This window comes from Myotis brandtii, unplaced genomic scaffold (assembly GCF_000412655.1).
Source record: "Myotis brandtii unplaced genomic scaffold, ASM41265v1 scaffold165, whole genome shotgun sequence".
NCBI lineage: Eukaryota > Metazoa > Chordata > Mammalia > Chiroptera > Vespertilionidae > Myotis > Myotis brandtii.
The window spans coordinates 13,917,013-13,928,251 of NW_005356042.1; the positions used below are offsets into that span (position 1 = coordinate 13,917,013).

At 42.3% G+C, this 11,239-nt stretch overlaps 1 pseudogene; it reads right to left on the reverse strand.

The window, feature by feature from the left end:
* Positions 1 to 276: 276 nt before the first annotated feature.
* The window catches only part of LOC102253863, a 13,104-nt pseudogene continuing 2,141 nt past the window's right edge, over positions 277 to 11,239 (reverse strand).

Genomic DNA, 11,239 nt, shown 5'->3' on the forward strand with positions numbered 1-11,239 from the left:
CGGATTTGGACTCAGGCAGTCTGGGTCCAGGCTTTTTTCCTACCTGCGTCCAAGCCAGTTGATTGGGTCTCTGGTGCGCCGATGCCGCGGTCAATAGCCTGTCTGTTCACCAGGACTCCCATGCCCTTCAGAATCAGCTTCTCGGTGCTCTCAAAGGCCACCTGGCGCTGCATTGCTCAGGCTGTCGCGGGTCAGGGCGCATGCATAGTGCTCCTGCGTGGGATGAACACCACGCGGTCCACGTATCCTGCTCGCGGAGTGCAGCGCCAGCGCTGGTCAGGGCGCATGCGTAGTGCCCCTGCGTGGGATGAACGCCACGTGGTCCACGTATCCTGCGCGCGGAGTGCAGCGCCAGCGCGTCGACGTGCGCAGCAGCTTCCCGGACGTGGGGAAGGTCTCCGTGCGTCAGGGCTTCTCCAGCGTGGTGGCGTTGGCCTCGGGGGTCAGAGACGGGATCCAGGAGCTGGGCAGCCCCTGTCCTTGTCCTTGCTGCAGACGGGCATCAACCGGGCTGTTGCCGGAGGCATCCTTGGACCTTGGACGTGAAGGGGTTGAAGGGACGGCTTTCCATGGCCGCCTCCTTCTCCAGGAAGCCCTGCACCTGGTCCCGCACGGTGGCTGCTGCAGCTCTTGGCGCTCCTCACGCCGGACACCCTGTTGTTCTTGTCGGCCTTCATCTGCAGGGTGATCTTCTTATGGTGCAAAATGTACTCCAGGGTGGCCTCACGCTCCTCCAGGAAGCCATCTGGGGTGCTGGTGGGGTTGTGGCAGGACTGTAGAGAGAAGCACCGCAGCCCAATCTTTGACGGCATCCCGGCTCAGTGGAATGTTCTGGGCCCCGTAACCTGAGGCCTCGGTGTCCGCCTCCTTCTCACAGTAAGTGTACACGGCAGTTGTTCTTGCCCTGCCGGTCAAACTCACAAATGATTCTGCGTTCCTTTGTGGCTTCTTCAACTAGGTCCCTACACCGGAAAGGAAACGGAATTTTGTCTCATTAATTTTACCCAGCTCTTAGTATTATTACTGATACAGTTGGATTTACACCTACCATCTTGCTAGCTATTTTCTCTTTGTTCCATCTGTTCTTCCATCCTTTCCCCCTCTTCTCTGCCACCTTTTGAGTTAATGGAGGTTTTTTTTGTGTTTTTTTTTTTTTTTTAAGCCATTGTTCTGGTAAGCCCACCATGTCAGGATGAGCAAATTCTTGTCCTTCTAAAAGATCTGTTTTCCAAATTTGCAAATTATTTGCCTGGATAAAGTGAACTGCAAGAATTTCCTGAAGATAAGAGTGACCTTATTTATTAGGTTGCAGTCTTATTTTTCTGCAGGAGACTCTCTTGGAGCAAATAGTTACCTTAACGTTGACTCATGTCTTTTCAGCTGTCATCCTAAATTGTTAAGTTTAACTTATCTACAAGTAGGAGAATGGGTAAAGTAGGACATTGTTAGACATTTGAATATTATACAGCAGTGAAAATTAATGTAGTAATATGAATTAACATGAAAATGATGAGTCTCAAAAGCAGTGGAAAACACAAGTTTTTAATGCATGCCTGCAGTATGAAATCATTTAAATTCAAGAACACATTAGTAATGAAACTACAAATAAAAACAGAAAAATGATGAAGAGAAAATTCAGAATAGTTCCTGGCCCCTTCTACATAATAAAATAAGAGAAAAGTATGATTAAGGAGTGTCACAGAGTTTCAATAGCACTGCTCAGTTATTAAGGGAAATGGACTATTCGTGGTTCTTCGATTTATACTTGTTTAAACGCTGTATATATTGTATATTTTAAAAGATATTAATTCAAGAGGCAAAATGCTAAAGTGGTATAGGAATCAAAACATACTCTGTCACCCTCTTCCCTTTTCTAATCAAGTATCACCTGGCATTCAGTCACCAATAAATTGGGGCATTTTCAAATTGCCTCCACACTCCAGCCCTCAATTTTATTTCTCTAAGATGAGAAAATTTTGACTTTTTATTATTTTTTTAAAAATATGTTTTTATTGATTTCAGAGAGGGAGAGAGAGAGAGAAACATCAATGCTGAGAGAGAATCATCGATTGCCTGCCTCCTGCCCACCCCTTACTGGGGATCAAGCCCGCAACCCAGGAATGTGCCCTGACCGGAATCAAACCATGACCTCCTGGTTCATAGGTTGATGCTCAACCACTGAGCCACTCCAGCTGGGCGAGAAACTGGTTTTATAACCGCTAATGTTTCTTACAGAAATAAAATGCTTTGATTTTATAACTATACTAGAGGCCCGGTGCACATGAATTTGTGCACTCGGGGCGGGGATTCCCTCAGCCGGGCCTGTGCCTTCTCGCAGTCTGAGACCCCTCAGGGGATGTCCACCTGCTGACTTAGGCCCACTCCCCGGGAGATCAGGCCTAAGCTGGCAATCAGACATCCCTCTGGCAGCTCGGGAGCCCTCAGGGGATGTTCACTTGCCAGTGGGGAGCAGGCCTAAGCTGCAGTCAGACATCCTTAGCGCTGCTGAGGAGGCGGGAGAGGCTCCAGCCACCACCGCTGTGCTGGCAGCCATCATCCTGGCTTGTGGCTGAGCAGAGCTCCCCCTGTGGGAGCACACTGACCACCAGGGGGCAGCTCCTACATTGAGCGTCTGCCCCCTGGTGGTCAATGTGTGTCATAGTGACCAGTCATTCCCAGTGGTTCTGCTGTGAGGGTCAATTTGCATATTACCCTTTTATTATATAGATATAGGATTTAAATCTCCCCACACTAAAAAACAAAACAAAACGCACCAAACTGGAATCAGTCTATCACTACTGTTTTGGTCTTTCTTTGGAGCAATAGCTAATGCAATATGAACAAGAAATGCCATATTTACAATAAATATTATAGAAAAGAGACGTGTTGATGACATGATTGTAAAGTTAACCCATGAAACTCTCAAGTGTGAAAATTAAGATGAGAATTTGATAAAATGGTGAATCAATTCATAAAGTGCTAAGTACTCAATGTTCCTTATATAAGTGCCAAGAAGAAGAAAAAAAAAAAGATATGGGTTAGAGATTGTCTGTGAAGACGTGTTAGAGTGATCAAAGAAGGTATCTCTGGAGAGGTGACATTTCAGCAAGACCTTGAATGATTAAATCTGCCTTGACCCGGCGTGGTGGATGAGTGTCAAATGCCAAATTTTAGGAAGGAGGTCTTAGATTTAAAGGCCCTCAGGGACCCACTGTTTTCAAGGGAAGGTTGGGAAACACTGGTTGGAGTTTGAGAAAGGAGCTTACTGTGCAAAGTCACAGACTGAGGCATCTTTCCCAGCTCCCAGCGATTGTACTGATTCTGTTGGGCTGGTTGCTGGTGAGCCAGGCCAGGAGATGGGAGTAATTATTTAAAAATCTCAGATTTATTCTCACTGTTGGAGAAGAACACACCCTTTTACCTAAGCCTGCTGGTTTTAGGTATGTTGGAAACATTCTTTTCCTGCAAAGGAGATGAAAAATTCCAGTAGCTAAAGACCACCAGGGGCAAACCTTTTGTTCAACAAAGTAGGTTGGTTTACTGCAGTGAGGGAAGGCATGCTAGGTGACCCATGAAGTATGGTTTGGTAAGAAGGAACAGGGAGAGATTTTATTTTTTAAATGAGGCTTGTGCTTGTGTTAAATGATTCTTAGGAAGAGAATCATCTCTGAATTGTTTGTTGTTATGGAGAAGTGCAAGTTGCAAAGCAGGGGTCGGGCCTGCCTCCTGCCCACCCCTTACTGGGGATCAAGCCCGCAACCCAGGAATGTGCCCTGACCGGAATCAAACCATGACCTCCTGGTTCATAGGTTGATGCTCAACCACTGAGCCACTCCAGCTGGGCGAGAAACTGGTTTTATAACCGCTAATGTTTCTTACAGAAATAAAATGCTTTGATTTTATAACTATACTAGAGGCCCGGTGCACATGAATTTGTGCACTCGGGGCGGGGATTCCCTCAGCCGGGCCTGTGCCTTCTCGCAGTCTGAGACCCCTCAGGGGATGTCCACCTGCTGACTTAGGCCCACTCCCCGGGAGATCAGGCCTAAGCTGGCAATCAGACATCCCTCTGGCAGCTCGGGAGCCCTCAGGGGATGTTCACTTGCCAGTGGGGAGCAGGCCTAAGCTGCAGTCAGACATCCTTAGCGCTGCTGAGGAGGCGGGAGAGGCTCCAGCCACCACCGCTGTGCTGGCAGCCATCATCCTGGCTTGTGGCTGAGCAGAGCTCCCCCTGTGGGAGCACCCCCGCCCCCAGGGGGCACCTCCTACATTGAGCGTCTGCCCCCTGGTGGTCAATGTGTGTCATAGTGACCAGTCATTCCCAGTGGTTCTGCTGTGAGGGTCAATTTGCATATTACCCTTTTATTATATAGATATAGGATTTAAATCTCCCCACACTAAAAAACAAAACAAAACGCACCAAACTGGAATCAGTCTATCACTACTGTTTTGGTCTTTCTTTGGAGCAATAGCTAATGCAATATGAACAAGAAATGCCATATTTACAATAAATATTATAGAAAAGAGACGTGTTGATGACATGATTGTAAAGTTAACCCATGAAACTCTCAAGTGTGAAAATTAAGATGAGAATTTGATAAAATGGTGAATCAATTCATAAAGTGCTAAGTACTCAATGTTCCTTATATAAGTGCCAAGAAGAAGAAAAAAAAAAAGATATGGGTTAGAGATTGTCTGTGAAGACGTGTTAGAGTGATCAAAGAAGGTATCTCTGGAGAGGTGACATTTCAGCAAGACCTTGAATGATTAAATCTGCCTTGACCCGGCGTGGTGGATGAGTGTCAAATGCCAAATTTTAGGAAGGAGGTCTTAGATTTAAAGGCCCTCAGGGACCCACTGTTTTCAAGGGAAGGTTGGGAAACACTGGTTGGAGTTTGAGAAAGGAGCTTACTGTGCAAAGTCACAGACTGAGGCATCTTTCCCAGCTCCCAGCGATTGTACTGATTCTGTTGGGCTGGTTGCTGGTGAGCCAGGCCAGGAGATGGGAGTAATTATTTAAAAATCTCAGATTTATTCTCACTGTTGGAGAAGAACACACCCTTTTACCTAAGCCTGCTGGTTTTAGGTATGTTGGAAACATTCTTTTCCTGCAAAGGAGATGAAAAATTCCAGTAGCTAAAGACCACCAGGGGCAAACCTTTTGTTCAACAAAGTAGGTTGGTTTACTGCAGTGAGGGAAGGCATGCTAGGTGACCCATGAAGTATGGTTTGGTAAGAAGGAACAGGGAGAGATTTTATTTTTTAAATGAGGCTTGTGCTTGTGTTAAATGATTCTTAGGAAGAGAATCATCTCTGAATTGTTTGTTGTTATGGAGAAGTGCAAGTTGCAAAGCAGGGGTCGGGACATCTTTTGTAGAAATCAGTAGCCCTCAAAGGAGAGGGTCATTATGATCCCCAGCTCAGTATGACCTTTGGAGAGATATTCTATAATGTGAACTTTGGAATTGGCTTTATTGTGCCTGTTCTTACAATCTGGTTAATGGTAGGTCTGATATTTAACATCTCAGAGAAAAAGTATAAAATGTCCCTGACATTTTTGGGAAACCAGGGCTGTGATCAATAGTTTTCTCAGCCCCTCTGTGCTTGACATGCAGAATAAACCCTCAGAATAGCCACAGGCTGGCTTAAATTAGACCAACTAGCTCCCATCCAAGTCAGATTGGCCCTAGTTAGGAATAGAGTCTTAATTGGATTGGCCTGTTTTGCTGAACTGCCAATTGAATGTAAATACATATTTTTTCTATTGAACTAAAAAATTTATTTTCCAAAAATATTACCCAAGGCAAAACAACCTAATAAACCAGTTCAAATGAAAATCTAGTTCTTTTTCAAATTTTTTAATTGTAAAATCACATAACATTAGGTATATATTTTAACCATTTTTAAGTGGACAGTTCAGTAGTGTTAAGTATATTGACATTATTGTGCAGCAGATCTCCAGAACTTGTTTATTTGCAACACTGAAGCTCTATATTCATTAAACACCACCTTCCCTCCCCCTCCCCTTAGCTCTTGGTAACCCCTTTCTATTTTCGGTTTCTATGATTTTGACTATTTTAGATGTTTCATATGAGTGGAATCATACAGTATTTGTCCTTTTGCACCTGACTTACTTCATTTAGCACAGATGTCCTCGAGGTTCATTCATGTTGTAGTCTGATAGGATTTCCTTATTTTTTAAGGTTGAATAAAAATTGTATGTATATACTACATGTTATTTATCCATTCACCTGTCAATGGATAATTGGGTTACTTCCCTCTCTTGTGCGGTCATGAACATGGATGTGCAAAGATCTCTTCAAGATCCTGTTTTGAATTATTTGGATATATACATATACCCAGAAGTGTGGGATTGCTGGATCATATGATAATTATATTTTTAATTTTCTGAGGAACCTCCAGATGTGGAGTGTTCAACAGTGCTCAAGGTTTCCAACTCTGCCACACCTTCACCAACACGTAATTTCTGTTCTTTTGATGTTGGCACTCCTGATGGATGGGAGATGATATCTCCCTGTGGTTTTGATTTATGTTTCATTGATTATTAGTGATGTTGAGCATCTTTTCATGTGCTTATCAGTAATTTGTGTATCTTCTTTGGAGAAATGTGTATTCAAGTTCTTTTCCCAATTTCTAATTGGGTTATTAATTTTTGTTGTTAAGTTGTAGGAGTTTCTTACATATTCAGTATATTAAGCCCTTGTTTGATATATGATTTGAAGTTGTTTTCTCCCATTACATAGGCTACCTTTTTACTCTGTTCATTGTTTCTTTTGATGTGAAGTTTTCAAGTTTGGTATAGTCCCATTTGTCTAATTTTTTTGTGCATGTCAATAAGCCACAGTGCTCTAAATTTTTTTCAATTAAAGTTTACATTCAGTTTATTCTGTATAAGTTTCAGGTGTACAGTATAGTGGCTAGAGTACAATCACATACTTTACAAAGTGTTTCCCCCAAGGTTTCCAGTATTAACTTGTCACCATATACAGTTATTACAGTATTATTGACTATATTCCCTATGCTATACTATACATCCCTGTGACTGTTTGTAACTACCAATTTGTTCTTCTTAACTCCTATCTATTTTTGTTTGTGCTTTTGGTATAATATCCAAGAAATCATTACCAAATCTATGTTATAAGCTTTCCCCCTATTTTTTTTTAAAAAGAAGTTTAAGTTTTAGGTCTTACATTTGTCTTTAATTTTGAATTAATTTTTGTGTATTATGTAATTGATGACATTACTTCTTCTTATATTGAATATCTGTTAACATTGATTTATAATTTTACTAGAGGCCCAGTGCATGAAATTCGTACACGGGAAGGGTCCCTAGTGGCTGCCGGCCACCGGCCGGGGCCTCTCTTCCCCCGGCTGCCTGTTGTCGAAGCCCACCATGTTCTGCGCCACCCCCTGGTCAACGCATGTGTAACTCCCGGTCGAACTCCTGCCCATAGGGACAATTTGCATATTAGCCTTTTATTATATAGGATGCTTTCAAAATTTCTATACATATTTAAAAGGGATTTATTTACCTACCTTCCAATACCACAGGCTTCTGTATTTGTCTATATTATTTACCCTTACAAGGGCCTTGATGGAGACAGAATGAAGAGTGTCAAGAATTATGGGTTTTGATGTGGTTGGCTTCTAGCTTGCCTGGGGTGCAGGAACCTTTTAATTGGTTTCTGGATTTCTCACAAGGTATTTTGTTGTTATATCCATGTATCTGTTGGGGGAGGGAGGTCTAGGGCTTCCTATTCCATCATCTTGCTCCCTTCCAATTCTCCCAATCTACTTTTTAAAATGAGCACCTGCAGGCACTCTTCACTTGATTTAGTTAAGGATCTTCACAAAGTTTTCAGGAAGTCTGTGTGCTTGGAAAAGTCTGGAAGAGATTTAAGGAAAGTATACCAACATACATCCAAGTTTATTAAGCGAAAGCAGAGTGCTTGGTTCTTCCCTTCCTTATTCTTCTCTTCAAAAGTATTATGGCCCTAGCCAGTTTTCTCAGTGATTAGAGTGTTGGCCTGGGGACTGAAAGGTCAGGAGTTCAATTCCAGTCAATGGCACAGACCTCAGTTGGAGGTTCGATCGAGGCTCCATCCCTGGCCCCGGGTCAGAGCACTTGTGGGAGGCAATCAATGTTTCTCTCTCTCTCTGTTTCTCCCCCTCTCCCCCCTTCCTCTCTCTCTCTCAAAATCAATGGAAAAAATATTCTCAGGTGAGGATTAACAAACAAACAAAGTATTATGGACAAATATTTTCAGATTTCATGCCAGGTTCTGGGAGAACAAAGAATAATGGCACTACCCATGTCCTCTTTTTACAGACTATAAACTGAGGTTCAAAAAGGTTGAAATAAATTAAAGCAATATATCTGGTAATTGACTAAACTGTGATTTCAATTTATGCCTGTCTGAACCCAATTCCTTTTTTTGTTTTGTTTTGTTAATCCTCACCCAAGGACATTTTCTATTGATTTTTAGAGAGAGTGGAAGGGAGGGGGGGAGACAGAGAAACATTGGTTGCCTCCTTGTATGTGCCAGGGGATTGAGCCCCCATTGAGTCTCCATCCGAGGTATGTGCCCTTGATTGGAATGGAACGCATAGCCCTTCAGTCCACATGTGACGTTCTATCCACTGAGCCAAACTGGCCAGGGCTGAACCCAATTCCTTTAAGAAAACCTTTGTTAGAAAGAAACCAAGACTTTCAGACAGCTCTAGGCAACCGTTACGGGTGTCTCTTAGGCTTTCCCTATCACACAATTCTCTTTTCTCTTTAAATCTCTTACCTGATGGCCCAATCTGCTTTGTCACTTAGCTGCACTTAGAAGGCTGACATAGATTTGTATGAAGGAATGGTATCAGAAAGCTATCTCCTTAGCTTTCTCTGGTTCAAAGGGAAAATTAGGCTTCAATGAAGAACAAATTGATTGGGCTGATATATGATTTTCAGTAGTTATCTATATTTTTTTCTTGCCTCTTGGCTTCTTTTCTTCTGTTTATAAAATGAGGCTTAGTGCAATTCAACTCCCAGTGAGAACTTTTGCCCTCGAGATTGATAAAAACTCAGTGCAGGCAGCACAGACATTTCAGAGAGCAGCATCTTTGAGCATCCCTGCAGTTTTCAATTAGAAGGTTACTGAGAATGTGGCTATCAGTGTAGGAAAAAAATCTTTGAATGTCCGCTCAAGAGTTTAGGTGGCTGGCCTGGGAGAGTAGTAGGATATATTGGGTAGTTATTATTGGAAGAAGCGCCACCTCTTATTTTCCTCTCCTAATAAGAGGTTTGGGCAGATAGGTGAATTGAGAACTAGATTCAGACTGCTGCTTTTGAAGGCCTCCAGCCAGGAAAAGGATGGTCTTGCATTTGCATCTAAACTGGAGAAATCACTGAGATGATAATGTGGCAGTGATTTTTGTTTTGGTTCTGAAGTAAAATCCAATGAGGGAATGAAGTGCAGGGGAGTGAAGAAACATTTGATTGATATTTCTCTTTGGGGTTTTCTCTCTTCCTTTCTCTCCATCCTGTAAGTATCTGCTCACCCAGAGAGTACTCAATGAGCTATGGCAACAGATGCCTGCTTGGCCATGCAGTTCTTCAGTTTACAAAGATATAGCAAAACTGAGGAAAAATACTATTTTTCTCTAATCCAGAATTGAGAGCACTAATTACTACACTGAAGGAAAGGAGATCTCTGGACAAGGATGCTATTGTATGGGCAGTTGAGATTATTTTTATTTTCTTAAATAGATGGACCAGATGATATCTGGGACATGTGGATCTTAAGCAATGATGTTCACAATGGGTACTCTTGTGTCTCATAGGGCTTTCAGTATTTCTACTTTGAAATTAATGAATATATACATCCGGCTGTTATGACACACTGCATGCTAGAAAGATAACATCAAAATACCTCCAAGTTGTATAAAAATAAAGACAACTGCTTATTTTTCTCAATATCCTGAGGATATTTAATTTTTGTTTTGTAAGGGTTTGTCTGCTTTATTTGTACATTATTGGAAATTTGCCCTATTTGTGAAATCTAGAAACTTAGATTTAAAGCTCCTGCATAAAACCCCTTTCTTGAAATGTGAAGCAACATGTATAGACCATATTTTCAAAATGAAAATGAATAGTTCTTTACATGAAGACTGCACCCTCACATCGAGATTTCCTGTAACTTAATTTCTTAAGCACTGCTTTGTGCTTTTTTCCCTACCCCCGTCTTTCAGCATGCTTTTATTTATTGTTCAAGTATAAAGGTGTAGAAGGCAGGTGCTTTGAAAACACTAGTTAATGCTACAAGCACCACATAGACTTACATTTATTAAGGATTTAGGATAACTTTGAGAAGTGCTTCACTTGTTCTTATAATGATTATTCTGAAATAGAAGGCCTCTTTTCAAGATACACTAGCAACTCTATTTTAATACAACTCTGCAACCCAAACACAGTCTTCATAAGTTCATTAGAGTCAAGAACTACCAACTTCCAATGTATCATCTGTGTTTATGGGATACATTGGATTTAAAGAGCACAATAGTTCATTAGAATAGAATTTGCTTAAAATGTATGTACTCAAAGGGAGACTCTGGAAATGAGGGAGACATAAAATGGCTGAGGCTGAGGTAACTAGGTAACTGGCTGTCTGGGACTCTACCTGTGTAGGAAAGACCGGAGAGAGTCCAGTGGAGAGAGAATACCAAGGGATATTGGACAATTAGCTGTGACTTTGAATGCTTTCCCCAATACAGACACACATTGATTGGTAGAGGGTGGAGGTATTTTCAACTTCAGTTGCTTGAGCACAGATCTTTCCCAAATCATTAGCTGACCACTAAACTATACAGACTTAAGGGGAACCCCCAAGAAATCAGAATAAAAATAAGAATAAGAAGAGCATACTACTTGGGAGATATTTTCTTAGCAGTTAAAATCTAGGCAAGAAAATAATAATAGTCACCATCATTACTATTATCTATAATATTAAAAGTATAATATGCAAATTAGCCAAACGGCCTAACAGCAGAACGACCCTCTGGATGACCACGCGATGACACACACTGGCGCCAGGCCAGCCAAGGCGCGTGCGATGTGATTGGTCGGAGGGCCCGCCATCGCCCCACGATCGCCCGCAGAGGGAGGCCCTGGCCACTGGCAGTCAATCGGGGGGCTCCGAGATTGCCCCGCAGAGGGAGGCTCAGGCCACCCTCT